Raw genomic sequence first — 17,687 nt, forward strand, 5'->3', positions numbered from 1 at the left:
CACCATAAGAGGAGTCTCTGATCAGTGTAAAAAAAATATCTGGACTGTTCTAAATTGGAGTTTACTTATTTTTAGTGTTTATTTTTACAGTTTCTGTTTTCCAAGGAAAATATTTCTTTTCAACCCCATAAACCCTGCTCATACAGTCAGCACTTGTGGGAGGTCTCCTCTTGGCCAAGTATGTGTCGTGTAGCTGACATTCATACAGTAAATCTCACCAGGATTTTGGGAGGGAGATTTTTACATCGTCCAGGGCCTGTGAGTTTTCTGTATTTAGACAAGAGAAAGGCAAAACCACAGAAAGAAGCTGGGAATGTTTTTGCTTAAACTGTCTAGCACTCCAGTCAGGCAAAGCAGGATTTTTGGTGAGTCATAGTGGTGCGAGCTGTAACTGAACAAGTAATCTGAAAGACTTCATTACTAATAACAAAAAGCAAATGCTATGAAATTAAGTTTTCCATGGCAACTAGACAAGTCACAAAAAACCCACAATATTTCAAGTTAAAATACAACTGAGCAACAGAATACACTTTTACTTTGTAGGCTACAAAGTCAAAAATAGTTGTAGAAATGCACACCAAAGACACAGAGCATTCTGATCAGTTCATTAGAAACACCAAACCACTTCTGTAAAGTCAAAAACCTCCTTTCTTCTAAAGCTGAAGTATCTTTCCTCCAAATATATTTCCTGACAGAAAATATGGGAATGAGGCAATGGGAAAAAGGCAAAAGCAAGTGAGCATACACAAGTAAACCAAAATTTACAGAAATTCTTAATATTGCTGTTCTAAAATAAGGTGAATCAAAAAACTGCTGCCTCAAGCATCTGACACTAGAACTCAGCAGTATTGACTCCCTGCATCATGCAATTACTGCTTATTACTCTGGTCCTCTTATATAAAAATCTTATGTTTTGGCAAAATATTTTTGGAGTCTACTTTCTACAGTTGTTCATAACCTTACAGGTTTATTTTTATTGTAATTTGAAAATTTCACTGTGGATCATCTTCAGTCCCTTTTACTACAGACTCGCTTATGTCTGATCTGTGCTTTTGAGAGAACTGATGAAATTAGACTTTCAGCTGAATATAAGGACTGTCAGTGTTCAAGCTTTCCCACTTCTTTTTCTCAAGTTTGTCTTTCATACTTCTAAAGTTTACTCTTTTTATTTGATTTTCTGTGTTTGCACCCACTATTTGGGCTGTGGATAATCTTTCTTCTCACACATTTTTGGCATTTCCTGCTGGTAGATCTACATCAAGAATCATAATATAATTTTTAAGATAGTGGTCCAAGATAAACAGCCTAACTCATCATGTTCTCAGCTTACCATTCTGATTCCTTACAAGGTGCTTAGTGCTATGTTCTGCATTTAATATTCTTTCTGTTATGACAAATCCATGCTCTATTGTGTTGTGGAATTAGCTGACAGTGAAACAGGATTGTAATTGTGTCTAACCCCATAGTCAAGGTAATTTGTAAAGCAATTGCAAGTACTGCACCCTAAGCCTCAACATGTCATCACTGCTGTTCATTGTTTTTCTGTTTCCTTCCTTGGTAAGTCTGTTGGTGTTTTAATTTGAGGTTTGTACGATTCTCTAAGGCCCTCCATCCATATCCTTACCTTCAAGAACACAAAATGCACAAACAAATGTGGAAACAAAACTAGAGCTATCATAAGACCAAAATATAAAATGCTAAGAAGACTAATCCTAACTCTATTTTGGACTTTTTCTGGACTCTTTGTTAAACGCTCACATTTGTTTCTGTTCCATGGCCTATAAATGTCTAAAATAATGCTTAAAGTCCTCTTGGACCTGAGTGAATTAACATTTCTAACATTTATTTCTCCCTTTGTTCTTTTTCACAAACTGTTTGTAACCAGATCTATTCATTATTCAAAATGATTCACAATTTCCTTCAGTGACTAATTCTTAACCAACCCATAAATCTCAAATACTGAAGGAATAATACTGGAATCAAATGCGCTGTCTGAAATCCTTTCCAGGCTGGCTAACTCTGTAAGCCAATCAATAAAAAAAACCCAAAATAATCTCAAATTTTGTAGATTTTTTTTTGGTGGAGAGCAAGTTCACAATGCTGAACTTTTTGTGGCATGACTAAGTAATTAGTATATTATTGCAATCCACTGCAGATATGATCTCCGTTTGCCAAACAGCCTCTATCCTAAAGCAAAGTGTAAGATTTTTTTTTTTGTGAATTTTCCATCTGAAAATTATAAACCTATGACACTTAATCTTGAAATGAAATAACTGAAAGTGAAAACAACACAGATTCCAACCAGTGTTTTTTAGAAGAACACACCCTCAGGAACAAACCAACAGATTTATTCAGCATAGCATTTTTTCCCCCTAGCCATCAATGAATCAACAAAGGCCAGATGCTGCAGTTCTGCAGTCCTCCAGACCAAGCAGACACCAACCATTAGCATCCCAAAAGGTCTCTGAAAGTATTCTGCTTTCCGAGATGATGATAAGATGGAATCTCTACGAGTCTGATGGAGGACAAAGTCAGAATTCACAATTACCTTGGCAGACCAAAAACACAGTCTCAAAAACAAAAGCAGAAGAGGATGCAATTCAGTTAGTTTATTGTACCACTCTGGGGGGAATAACCATTTTCACAAAGAGGAAGAAACAGACAACAAAGGACTGACAAGGTAATAGATCTTCAAGACAGATCCCAGGAACTACAATAGACTATGAATTGCAGGTGAATGAGAAGTGAGATACTACTAGAAAATATAATTTTTTTAAAAAAACCAAATATTAGACAAAAACTTAAACAGCAAAAACATTATCAGACACCATAATTTTTTTCACTCTACTCAGCACTAATAAAACTAAAGTCTAATGCCCAGTTTTATATACTGCACTTCAAAAAAATCATGTGTATCAAATTAGATACAATCCAGAGTAGATAAAAAAGAATGAGGAGGCATCTGCAAAACACAAGCAATTAAGTAAGATTGAAATAATTGGGCTTGTTTAGTCTAAAGTTAAAAAGATTACAGCCAGGTGTACAGATGGGTGGAGAAGGACAAGGCTGGAGAAAAAATGATGACACTCTTTAAATATTTAAGAGGCTTCTTCAAATGGAAAAGAAAAAAAAATAATATACACTCTGGTGCCAACAACAACAACAACAAAAAATCTTGTTGCGTAATAAGACAAAATGAAATTAAACTTCATGAAAAAGAATTTATAAAGTTAAAATAGGTAACTACTATGATAGATATCAAAAGGATAGGATTTCTTACTGAAAAACTATAGCTTTTGAATAAACACATTAAACCAATACCTGTCTAGAATAAATGAATTTTTCTTGTCCTTTAAAGCCTTTTTTTCTGTCACCATGATCATCTGTGCTACACAGATAATCTCTTGTAGGCTCAAAAACTAACTTCACTAGAGTTCTGTGCCTGCCATTTATTTGCAAGTGCTTAGCTATTTATTATGCCCTTAGGTCAATTACATAAAAAATATTCATAAAAATGTAATAAAAGAAATGCAGTATGCATTTCTGAATAAAACAGGAGCAAAAGCTAATTAAGTCAGTGTTTAAGACATCTACTTTTATTCCCTTTGCCCATATAGTTATCACAAGTTGCATGCCGTGTTCTCAGTCTGTAATGAGATTTCTAATAAGGTACATTTCTCAGGGTCATTTGACATGTGGACATATAAAACATGCCCTCTTACTTTGACATACTAGCCCCTCTAAAAAATTCATTCCTCAGTAAGTCTTTCATCATAAATGAATTCCCAATTAACTCTCATCTCTCCGAAAAAAAAAAAAAAAAAAAAAAAAAAACAAAAAAAAAAACAACACTTTGTATGGAAAAAAACACTTTTCTGGAATTTTTAATGCATAACTCTTTCCTGAGACAGATTATTATTTACTACTGTATAAAGAAAATTTGCAGCAGTATTCTTCATATCAGTGTCATGTCATGACAAAGTTCAAGGAATAGAGAAGACATTACTGGCTTGCAAAATTGTCATGACAGCCACAAACACAAATCTTTAATCTGTTCCTTAACAGGGACATGCTGCATGGAAAATAACAAAAAGAAATCTCAAACATCCAATAAATCTTTTATAACACGTCAACTAAGTCACCTTGGCAAGAACTGAGGAGATCAGAGCTCTATTGCTGATTCTGACAGCAATCAAACTATCTTGATCAATGTTCTTCACAGCAGTGCTTTTCTTCTTCTATTTCATTAATAGAGATTACTCAAATCCATTGGAATATTTTTTTCTACAGGTTTATAAAGCGACAAATCAGGTTAGTTTTGACTTCCAGGCACTGCAGTAAGGCCATTAATAATTTTTTTTTGGTATATAGAGATCTTTTTGAAGATATATAGGTAGTAATCTCCAGTGGATAACAAAAATTAACAGCGCTGACTATTCTTTAAATCAGAAACAACAGGAAAATAACACAACTAATCTGCATGACAAGCAGAAATAAAGAATTATTGATTACTGTTCACAGGAACCTACAGGGCTTCTGGATTAAATATTGATAATTCCTTCTACAGACAAACACAGCATAACTATTTTTCAGAAGATGGTAATGGATCAATATTTATTTTGCAGAAACTTGTTATGCTAATCCGTTTACCATCATATTCATTAAGGAATATATATTGATCAGCCATACAGGAATGCAGTGCTTAGTAGTACTCAGTATATATGATACATATGATATTTAATTTATAACTTGCTTCTTTTGTAAAGTTACTTGAAAAAAAGAAAAAAAAGGACAAAATAAAAATAAAATAACTTTTGGCTGTGACTCACCCCTTGTTAGGGAAGAAAAATGCAAATAGTCTTTGGGAAAGACAGAATAGCTGCTTATGTGTCTGGCAGATTCTGAATAAACCTCCTGCTAAAACTGGGATCTTGCACAAAGTTATAAAAGAGAAGGAATTCCCCATTAAAGCTTAAACTCTTGTGTCACTAGTAATCACATGAAATTGTCTCAACAAGACATAGCCTGTGACACAGAGCAACATGCATTTTTTGATTATGCCCTTACTTTCGTTTGTACACCTGTCCTAATTCTGAAGGGGATCACCACTAATTCTGTAGTTTCTGAACAGGTTTTGAGTATCCACTGCATAACTTCCCTTTGGAGCCTTCGACTTCAGTCTGGTCTGCTGGCTTCAGGGCATACAGAGACATGTTCACTGCTCTTTGAATAATGATTTTGACCACCAAAAGTAGAGTCAATAGAAATAAGATCATCTTCTTTCACAGCCTCAGGCTTAGAGCAAATGCTGCTTTTCAGCCATCTCTACACTGTATTATCCTCAAGCAGACAAATAAGGTCAGAACTGATAAAATAAGAATAGCTGGCTTCCTGTAACAGCCACCAACTCATAAGACTATACAAACCCAAAGGATTAATAAGATGACAAAGAAATAATTTTTTTGTTTTTTTTTTTTTTCCTAGAGGAAGAAAATTATACTTTAAAAATTACAGTAATATAGTCTTACATTTTAAAAAATAATTTTTAATCTTTTTGAGAAGTTATTTATTTTCAGTGCTTACTTCAGTAATTTTTTACATTCAGACTGAGGAAGAAATTACGTATAGAGGTTTGGGAGCTGGGACAATGAGAGTTAAAAATTCCTGCCAGGCTGGAGGAAGTAAAGGCTCCATTTTGAGTTCTATCTCATTCAATTCACAGCATATTTTTCATTCCAACTAAAGCAAACAAATTATAGCAAACAAACTTTAGAATTTTGTGACAAATCCATAATACATTATTTTTCTAATTCCTTCATGCACTTTTTTTTGCCCTAGTTCTGCAGCTAAGTTACAGTTTCCGTGAATACATATTAGTCAAGATAGGAGCTACCCCCACTCACTCTAGGTTGTTTCAATTCAATACACCCAAGTGTATTGAATTGAAAGAATAAGAGGTCAGGATAATAAGGTGCATCTGGATAATCTAAGAGGTATAGATATTAGATCCTAAAGACTTGATTTCTTCACTATTCTTATAATGTGTTCGTATAAAGCTGTAGGTTTTCTGAACATTTAAAAGTTATATGGTTTTGTTGTATCTTCAAGGCAGAGAAAAGTGATTGGTATTTTTTGTCTTTGTAACAGCTCTAACTGTGACTTTAACTGTAACTAATATGATTGTTATTCTATTTATTTCCATTAGCATTGCTTCTAATTATTTGTTATTGCTTCTTACAGTACTATTATTTGACTGCATTCGTCAGATAAATCATCCAAAAAGTGTTTGTGAAGGAAGACAAAGGCAAAGAGGAAACAGAATTTCACTCTGGACCATACAGAATTTGAAGCTCCCTTGGAAAAAGCTTTTGATATAGTATTTGTACAACAGAATCTCCTCACAGTATACCTCTGCAAAATAGAGGTTTTGAGTATATAATGAGTCTTCATAGACCATGTTCCCCATTATGTGCAGCACTGAAGATGAAAAGATGCTTCCTTGCTAATCTAAACAGTGGAGGAAATGCCCACAGCTCCATGAGGCAAAAACAGCGAAATGACCTTTTCTGCTTGAAAGTTTGGTGCCATGCTGGGTACCTACAGCACTGGAAACAGAGCCAGAACATCTGTAATTAAACTAAAAGCAGAAAAGAAAGCAAGAGCCAGCTGGAGACATTGAGAGCCTTCTGCAGGATGATAGAGACATTACAATTTGACATCTTCCAGCCTTCAGCAGGCGAAGACTGCCGCAGGCCAGCATGAAGAAATGTTACGTGTTGATAGGGCACAGTTCTTCAGATTTCACCTCAACCCAGCTGAGCAACTGAGATCTGTAATGTGGGCTGAATGGATACATGTGATCTAAAGGAGAATGGCACACTTATGAATAGAAGGGTTTAAACCAGAAGTCTCAAATTCATGGGCTATTTCCATTATCTTTGTGTGTGCTCTGTAAGCTGTTGCTTATCAATATTCTCATCAGATTTACTCCACCTTAAAAACAAGCACCAAAATGTACTTGGTGGAAGTAAACACATGACAATATCTTTGAATTTAAACTGTAAACCAGGAATTAAATATTAATATTAAGAAGCAGCTTTCTCTATGCCATTAAGTTGTCCATTTAGAAAACTTTGTGAACAATTTAACAACCCTAGTTTTAAAACTCTCTAATAGATCATGCGTCAGCTGTAGCTTTTTTCAGCTACTCATCACAGAGATACCTAACTGCACCTTTCTTTGGATTCCTTTAACAATTTAGCTGTCCTCAGCTCATTTTCAAATTGCTCACGGAGCTCCTTCTGTGTTTCTATTTTTGCCCTTGGTTTACAACAAAATTAATTTTCTGTTTTGATTGCAGGAAATTTAATATTTCTCATGCAAGCATTAGTATTTTCGCATTATATGTAGCAAAAAGCACAAAGGACTAAACACCAGATGAGAAGATATTTCAAAAGTCTCAAGAATCTACAATGTTGTGTTTTCATGACCCTGTCTAAACCATCTGAGCCAACACAGAGATATTTTAATGGATTTTAAAAGAAGAATCAGGTCTCAGATGTACCACTAGGTTTTATCTTGTCTAGTATTCAAGCCTAGGTTTAAAGCCTAATCAGCATTAGCATTTGTGACTTCTGCAGAATCAAACCTTTACAATGGTACTTTGAAGTTGTGCAGTTAAACTTGTGGTCTAGCACTGTGAAAATCTGAGCTCTGTTCTGCTCAGCTCAGCTCAATTCCTGTCTGAGCTCCTGCAAGCCCCTGAGCTGCTCTCCACCTTGGCAAACGGCCTGGTTTGAAACAGAGTCTGCCTTGTTTGTTCAGTACAAATTCCTGAAAACCAAGATTCCCACTGTGTGTTTTCTATCAAAAGGGGACCCTGATGTTGGCTGAAGCCTCATAAATCTTAAAAAAAAAAAAAAAAAACCACTGCATATACTCCCGAGCAGCGAAACCTTACAGAAATGCTGTCCTTGTAAGGTATTCGCTTAGAGTCATAACCAGGAAAAGACGTCTCTCTGAGTTTAGGTAGAAGTAGAAATAGAGTGTACAAGTGACAATGCAACCAGAGATGTAAATCCTTCAATTCAACTAAAATTAGGAAGTGGGCTTACTTCTCAAGTTCCCAATTTTGAATATTTCTATTGTAAAATGCAATCTTTCAATACTATTGTTAGCTAAGACAAGGAACCGCATTTCTGTCTCATAAATATCAGTTGAAGTGTGTATTACTAACTTGAAAAGAAAAGGGGGAAAATGGAAAAAGAAAAAAATAAAAACAACACCAGAGGTTTTAATTTTAAAATGTTAAATGTAGGTTTGGGAGGAGGAAAAGCTATAGCCTCACTGATTATGTTTTTAAGAAGTGGCCATATGTAAGTCATTATAGCAACATATCCTGAAGACCATATCCTCATTAAAAAAACATTCTCTGCTTTTAGTCTGTTTCAGTTTAGAACACCAACAATTTCCTCTACAGCTGATAAAGCCAAGGTTTCAGGATATGAAGAATGAAAACATTAATTCAAGAAGGTAATATGTCTAAATTCTTCATGTTGGAATTAATTAAAATTGCAAAGTAAGAGGAGGAAGTTGATAGTAAAAGTAATTCCTTGGAGCTAGCATTGAAATTCAGACTTTGCCACTCTCCTAAATCAGTAAAAACTTTCTGATACACTTAAAGAAAAATATACAGTCTGAAATTTGAAAGATTAGTAAAGGGGGAAATAATCACAATATAGCAGGAAGTAGTTCCTCAACTTTTGCAGATCATCTGTAAACCTCCTCAATACTGCTATCTCCACTACAAAACTGGAGGAAATGTCTGAGTGAGGTTAATCAACTCAGCCAAGGCTGAGAAGTGTTACATGAAATCCTAATTTGGAGAAAAACACATGACACAACATATGGGTCATCAGCAAACAGCAAAGAGTTTTATGTGGCTGCCCCTTTTATAGGGACTTTGCATTTCTCAGGTTCAGGCAGTTGATTTTTGGGACCTCTCTCCACCCTGCTGTTTGCCCAGTGGTGCATCTGAATCTAGAACAGGGTTGGCTGAGGTCTTTGCTTGGGTTTGAACCCAACCCTATCCAGGGACTGTTTCCTGCTAGGTTGGTTGAGTTTAAAGGGCAGCTTCAGATCAGCTGCACTTGCAATAGAGAAGATGCAGAAATAGACTTTATGGTACCTGGCTGTTTGTCAGCTCATCTATACATTTGATGCTATATCACGTCAGTTGAAAAATTGCCTGAGACCACTGACCTTGACAGAAAACACTAAAGTTCTTGAGGAGAATTTCAAAGCAGCCTTCACGCTGCTCTGAGGTATCTTGAGGATGCCATGGCAAGAAGCTTAAGCACTAGAATTTCATGCTAACAAGTTAGACTTGTGACAATAATGACACGAATTTAGATAGTTACTGTTCAGGTTAGCTGAAAAAATTAGCTGAAGTACATGATGTTTATCCCAGCTTTACTCTCAGGGCTGCTAATTCTTCAAGCTTTCCTTGACAGCTAGCCTGGAGAAGCACAGGGCTCAGTTCCCTGCAAATTAATGTCTCTATGATACATTTGTGGGGATGTTACTGGAGTGCCAAGCAGTTGAGAAAAGCACCTCACAGGTAAAAGAATAACTCTAATTTCAACTCTGCAGAAGATGCTGCACTGAATGTGATTCTGACTGAGTCATTTCTAGGAAATCAAACCTAGAATATCTGGCACCATGGTGCTTAACAGAAGCTCACACAGCGCCAAACATCTCAGTGGTAGCCTCAATATCCTGACTAAAACTTTTGGACAGTACTAGGCCACCATAAATGAAAAGGGGTATATTCCTCAATAAGGCAACATGGAGAAGCCTATAGGAAACTTTTTGTGAAAAGATAAAGTATATGACAAATCTAACAAGAGTTGGAATTAGATTAAAAATTTGTGGCAAACCATTCTTTAGTGTCACAAGGGATCATCAGTAAGGGGTCCTGATATCAGCGATCTATATGCTGCTGATTGAAAGAAATGATGATTGGAGTAGTTGAACTGTAAATGTAAGAAAAATCCAAGTACTAAAAAAATCCAAGAACAGACCCATCATGGAGTTGCCATCTGAGAGCTCCTTGAGCTGAAGTTCAGCTGACTTTTCTCTATTACATAAAGGGCCAGGTAAGCTTCTGATGAACATGACAAAAGTCACTGAGGCAAAAAAATAGCCAACAAGGCATTGTGAATTGTGACCATGATTGTCATTGCACAGTTACATGGTGGCAATAAATAATTACATCAATGTAATCACTGGTTATCTTCGTACCGATTTTGCAGCTGTGTTTTAAACCTCAGCTTAAGAGTTACATTCTTGGGAAGTTTGTGGTCACTGCATAAAGCAAAATACACTGAAGTTCTTTTGTTTACAAAGCATAAAGAATTAAATTTCTGGACATATCTGTAAACTCTCCAACAGCTAAAGGGAAAGGTTCAGGCCTTTTTCACCTACCATTTTTTGTTGTGATTCCTAAGACCATTCTCTCTGACACAACAAGACTGAAAATGTAATTCCAAACGGTGAAGAACTGAAAAGGTTACAGAATATTTGCAAATCTAAATTTTAAACTCAATTAAATGAATTGGTTCATTGGGCTTTATTACTAACGAACACCTAAATACAAATTTGCTTGTGTAGGCAAACAAATTTAAAAGACACTAAAAGAAATATGAGGAGACATAAAAACTTATGACTGCACATTAAGCACCTTCCTCACAAATAAAAAGAAGGATGGAAATTTCCCTGCAGTTCTTTGCACAGTTTGGCTGGCCCTAATTTTTAATTAGTCAGTTTATGCTTAAGCCACAGTAACTCCTTCCAATTTAAATAGCAGTATGTCTGAAATATTAAGAATGCCATTTCCTGTTGCTACACCAAGTTGCAATAAGAGTTTTGGTAGGAAAATATCAAGATGCATTAGAAAGGCAATGACTTACCAAGTAAACTCACAAAATGTGTTCTCACCTGCCCACACACATGGATTAATTTTGATTTGCTTTGCTGTTCCTATTTTCTTGTATATGCATAGAGACTACACTAAAATGTAATCTAGACTTTCTCATCGCAAACCCTTTAGAGGCAAACTTCTGAGGTGAGATAAAAAATGAAGCTTGAGAATCTTTGAGACCACTGTTTCAGAAATTTATTTCTAACTTATTGAGAATGGTATGAAAAGAATAGTTACAAAACTATGTCCAAGTCAGTTTCCTAATCTGTGATATATCTAATCTTTGTTTCTCTCTGTGTCACCTAGTTATACAAATTAATACAGACAGATCTGACTTTCATGTAATTTTCTGCTACCCTTTATTATAATAAGACAAACCCCTTTTTTGAAGTTAAACATTTTCACCAGTCACTTATCATAAAAGAGTGGGGGAGGAGAAAAGTAGTTTAATTATATCAGTGAAAGAACACCAAATCTGGGTGCACTGGCACAGAAGGTGTTTGAGTCTGACTGTGCCCTCTGATCTTGGCAGCACAAGTGGGAGTTATTAACCTTCTCAATCTCTAGATAATCTCATAGTAAGGCACATGTAATCTCCTGCATGTATGTTTCAGAAGACTGCTTGAAAATTCTGGAATTTGAGGGCAAAGATGCTGTGTATGGACTGGGGATGAGGGAAATTAGATTTAGACTAGGATGGTTTTCAAAGTTCTGCAACCTCCCTAGGAAGTCTGAAGTGTCAGAGTGAGAAACATCAAACTGAAACATGATTGCATTTCTCCTGAATTTGCACCCAGTTGTACTCTGTACATAGATAATGATGCTTTCAGAGGCACCTTCAGGAAGAAGCCCAGGATTCAGATGTGTCTGTTTTGACCTTTTGGTTTCCTTCCAGAGGTCACAGTCAGGAGCCCTCATCCATGAAGACTTTGGCAGCCACAGAGGAATACCTCTGAAAATATAATCTTTACAAAACTATATGTGCCCTTCAGAAACCTCATACAGTCTTGGCCTCACTGCCTTGAGGAATAGCTCAGGTATCCCTCAAGACTACACAGAAATGTTAAATATACAAACACCTGGCCAGATTCTGCTGTGAATGAAACTGCAGCGAAGGCAAAAAAGAGAACAATTTAATTGCTTGTCTGCTAACAGGACAGGAAGGCTACAAGGAGAAGAGGAGGCTGAGTAGTGATAGCTTTATGTTTTCAAGAGAGGAATAAAAGCAGACCAAGCTTTCTGGCCTCTGAGCTTCCGAGTGTTTCCCAGGGTACAGAGATCTCACTGAGAGGAGAACAGGTGAAATAAAGAGCCCATAGGACAGAAAACCAATGAAAGAAAGTAATTTAATTTGTTCAAAAATTCTGCATATCTATCATTTCATCTTAAATTATTTTGAAATGCAAAAGGAAAAATCAGGAAAAATAAGGCATTTGAATTGAATTAAGCTACCAAAACAGTATGAGAGCCATGAAAAATGGCATAGGTCAGAAAACTCTGCAGGAGGAGTCTGACAAACCACCATAATGAACAGGAATTGAACTTTGTCTCTTGATTCCAAATATATGATCCATCACAATCCTGGCCTGTCATCTGGTAAGGTCAAGAGACCTGTGTTCAGTTGTTCTCTTGGCTTCTAAGAAGAGTTTCTTGAATCAATGCTGTGTTTACCAAGGCACAAATGATAACCATCAAAACATCTTCATTCTAATAGGCTCATGTGTGTGATATGGAAGCCTAATTTGCTGGAACTAAAGCTGTATAAAAGCTAACATTTAACAAAGTTCTCTTATCTACATATAGTCTATTAATACGTTGTGGCGTCTAGGAAAATGCAATCAAGAAAGTAACAAAATGGGCTCTGCTCAAGAAGGAACAGAGTGCTCATAATGAAGAGAGGGCATAAGTTGTCATAAGATATATAAAAAAAAATCTTTTCTGAGCCTGTTCCAGCTGATTGCAATCTTGTATTAAACAGCTTTATATAGTATATTGGGTTTTTATGGCAAACTTTTTGTAGTAGGGGGCTACAGAGGTGGATTCTATCAGAAGTTTCCAGAAGCTTCCCCTACATCCAAGACAGACCCATCCCTGGCCAAGGTCAAACTCATCAGTGATGGTGGCAGTGCCTTTGGATCAATGTACTTACAAAGGGAAAAAAAACCCAAAAAACCATGCAGCAGCAATCACAGGCAGAGAATGGGGGAGAGAATGAGTACGCATGACAGCAAGAGCCCTGCAGACACCAAGGTCAGTGCAGAAGGAGGGGCAGGAGGTGCTCCAGGGGCTGGAGCAGACGTTTCCCTGCAGCCCCTGGCGCAGACCATGGTGAAGCAGCTCTGCCCCTGCAGTCCGCGTGGTTCCACAGCAGAGGAGAGATCCTCCTGCAGCCCATGGAGGACCCACTCTGGAGAAGGTAAATGTGCCTGAAGGAGACCCTGACCCCGTGGGAAAGCTCTGCTAGGCTCTTGGCAGGTCCTGTGGAGAGAGGAGCCCAGCTGGAGCAGGTTTGCTGGCAGGACTTGTGACCCCACAGGAGACCCACTACGGAGCAGCCTGATCCTGAAGGATGGTACACTGTGGAAGGGATTCATGCTGGAGTAATCTGTGAAGAACTGCACCCTGTGGGAATGGCTCACACTGGAGGAGTTAATGGAAGACTGTCTCCTGTGGGAGGGACCCCACACTGGAGCAAGGGAAGACTGTGAGGAATCCTTGCCCTGATGAGGGAAGAGCAGCAGAGAGAACGTGTGATGAGCTGACTACAACCTCCATTGTCTACCCCCTGTGTCAAGGTAGAGAAAATCATGGGAGAAGCTGAATTTGGGAAGAAGGGAAGGGTAGGGGGAAGGTGTTTTAAGATTTACTTTGTACTTCTCATTATCCTTTGATTTGATAGGAAATAAAATAAACTAATTTCTCCAAGTTCAGCCTGTTTTGCCCCAATAGTAATCAGTGAGTGATCTCTCCCTGTCCTTATCTCAATCTGCTAGCCTTTGGTTGTATTTTTTCTACCCTGTCCAGCCAAGGAGCAGAGGGCTTTGGTGGGCACCTGGTGACTAGCCAGGGCCAACCCACCACATACATGACAAAATAATGTTAAAACAGACAACTTAGTATTATTTTATATAAGCAAATCAGTAACAGATACCTCAGAGAACTGAATAACAACGGCATTTTAAATTTATAAAATCATTTATGTTCCAGAGGGTCTCAGAACACTTGGGGAGCATTTTGTTTATTACAGGAGCTCCAAGGAAACCTCACATACCCTTCATAATTAGCAATAAAGAAAAGAGATCATAAGAAATTTCTGTGCATTTTGTAAATATTGGTATATTTGATTCTAAATAGCTTTAGTTGCACAGCTGTAAATTTAGTAAATTCATCTTAGTCATGAAATACATAATGAGTAAAACCACTTAATTAGTATATCTCCCTCAGAAATTATTTACTTAATGAGATGTAATTGCAGTGAATGCTGTTTAATTGGGACCCAATTAGCATATGTTCCATACCATGGTACTTATTCATTACCAAGGACATTCTGTGGTGGTTAACCAGGTGTTCTAATCACTGCAAAATTCTAACTTTCCACCAGCTGATAACACAAGTTGCCAAAAGAGACAGTTTATGTGAACAGAATGTGATTTCTGTTCTTGCATTTCTATTCAATTATAGTATTTTCTGTCAGCTTTTTCCCTAATTCTAAAATCAGAGACTTAAAAACTGAATGCTAGGAAGGATTTGTAATTTCTTCCACTTGGGCAAACACTCTAAATTCCTACAGGCAATTACAGAACTTATTCACACAGTCATAAAAATTGCACATGCAAATGGAACATGGGTCCCAAGTCTTCACAGATGATTATTCTCAAAATATCTTATAACCATGAAAGCCACTTAATTAGGACTCCAGGATATCTAATTAGATTTCCCGATTACCAAAATAAAAATGTACCCCAAACCAGCTGTAAATCTGAAGGAAGAAAAAGAAAAAATAATTGGCATGCATGTTCCTTACCCTCTCTGTGCTTGCAGCTGGTCTGTGATGAGCTGGCAGCTCAGCAGTGCCACTGTTCACTTAGAGGACTGGCAAGAGACAAAGTGATGGGGTCACCAGTTCACCCAGTAAGTGGACAGAGGTGAACCAGGCAAACAAAATCCTGAACTAAAAGGGCACTCACTGACAGCTGGAGGTAACATGTTTTCTCATTAACTACTAGTAGTTTAAAGACACACTGTCTCCAAAATGCATTCTGAATTCACATTTATTCGTTTATAGACAGAATTTTAGCCAAATTATGTTTCTACTAGTGGAATAAACATTCAAGAAACTGCACTGCAGGTACTACTGAGATGAACTCACTTGCCCATTCTCTTTGTTGCACTACATGGTGATCTCAAAATAGTTTTCCAAAAGCTAAATGGAGCTGTCAGAGCTCAAATGATCCTTATCTAGCACTGGGACCCATATAGCTGTGTCTGTGCCATGCAACCACAGCACTACAAGCATTGGGACCTCTCAAGGCAAAATCTTCACTCACATTGTCATGGCACTGGAATTCAGTAGGTGTCTGGGACATCAGTGCTCCAACCAGGCTGCTCTGAGAAGCACTGAGGTGTGTACAGACCACTGTTCATTATTGAACAGTGACAACAAATAAGAAGCATGGAAAACCTTGACCTACAAAATCTAACTTCACCAAGCTACATCATTTGACAGGGAGCATCAAGGGCTAAGGTTTGCATATTGCCTGATAGACCCCACAGAGGGCTACTTCACATCTGGAGCAGGCAGTACATCTGTGAGCACACAGAAACAGAGCCACCCCCATTGCCCTCATCTCACAAAGCTCTTCTTTTACTGTTCAAAAATAAGGATAATATGTCCATGGGATGTCAGCGTCATACTTTCATGCTCCTCAGACCACCCTATCCACGTCATGAACAAACACATGAAGTTCACACACACGACGTATTCTGCTTGCAGTTTCACTTGGTGCTTGTCCATCTCCATCATCCAAGGTCCACAGGCAGTACTACTGAGTATGCAGGCAGCCACTCTCATTGAGACAACTTCTTGGGGCCAGGGGTCAGCTTGCCCTGTACCATCTAGATGAAAACAAGTAGAGAGGGAGGAAAAAAGACACAGGCTTGGCACTGCCTGCCCTTGCATTGAGAATGTCTCTCTATCATCCACTTCTTAATCATCACCATATGACAGGAAAAGGGACAAATTTCCTAATCTATTTGCAGCTGAAGCACAAGTCCCCCATTCTTGTCCAGGAACATCTTTAAAGTGCTCACATAGCAGTCAAGTGAGACTTCTGTAACAAATATGTCTGTAGGAAGGAGACAAAAGTTCCCTTTATCCTCAGAATAATTTGAATAATGCTCTCTCCTGGATCAGAATGTTCTGATTGCACATGGTGATTGCTCACTGTATCTAGGACAGGCCTTGTCACAGAGGGAATTATGCACTTCACTCATAAAACAGAAGCCACAATATACTTAATTGGTATAAAGCTATGATATTACAAAGTGCAATAGTAAATGTGACAGTGGTTTAATGGCAAGGAATACTTGACTATTTACTGTATAGAAAACAGTCAGACAAAACTCTCAGTGAGAGCTCAGAGACTTACATGTGAGAAAAGACCACACCAGCAGTTACTGCCTTTATATTTAAATATTTCAAAAAGCCAGATCTTACACAACTTCAGCCCTAACACAAATGAAAACTGAACATTCACTCATTATGCTAAAAGCACTCCTGTGCCCATTGGAGTTGTTCTGTGCCATCCAGGAAGAACAACTGCCTGGACAGAGAGCCTTCAGATTATTGCTTTAGGGCCCAAACTGGATTATATACTAAGACTGGAGACACTCTTTTCTTCCCATAGTGATTTCTGCATGATGGCAGGACTCTAGAGTGTCTTCTTTGTTCAAAATCCCTGAAAATGGGAAAATAAAATTTAATCCTGTCATGCAAATTAAGAGCAAAATATTCTTCTGATGTGTTTCACTTTTATATGTGTGTCCTGGTTCAGGGCAAATTTGGGGAAAGACCCCCCAAAAGGGTTCTTTCAGGAAAGCAGATTCAATCGGGCTCTCCCCCCAACCAGTTCGGGAAAGATACCTCTTTGGAGAAAAGTGGAAAAAACCTGTTTGTTAAACTAGCAAACTTAGACAATATTAAACAACAAAACTTCTTGCCACTCCAAGAGAGACAATCTCAGAAAAAATCCCTCAGGTCGCAGCTGGGCTCACTCAGTCTCTGCTCAGTCCCTCCGGCGCTGAAAATGCCACGGCCGAGGCCCGGCCCGCTGGGCCACAGGTGCTGCTGCTGCTGCTCTCCTGGTGTGCAGTCCAGAGCAGGTCCAGAGAAAGGGAAAAAAACCACAGTCCAGGGAACTTTGCCTCAGCTAGCTAAACTAACTAGACTAAGAAAAAAAACCCCAAAGGAGAGCTCCGTCTCGTTGTCCGTCTGTACGCAGACCACTCAGTCCAGGAGCAGGAATGTGGAGGAGTGAGTGCAGTTCTTGAAAACAGACTCCGTGCTTCTTCCCCCCACTCCTTCCCTCCTGGAACAAGTCTTAAAGGTGTAGAACTTATTATTTAACATGAACAGGGCAGACAATTTGGGATAAAGGCATCATACACTCAACCCAGGACAATGTGTTTTGCCTCTTGATAAGGTGCT

The sequence above is a fragment of the Lonchura striata genome, chromosome Z (assembly GCF_046129695.1).
Source record: "Lonchura striata isolate bLonStr1 chromosome Z, bLonStr1.mat, whole genome shotgun sequence".
Lineage (NCBI taxonomy): Eukaryota > Metazoa > Chordata > Aves > Passeriformes > Estrildidae > Lonchura > Lonchura striata.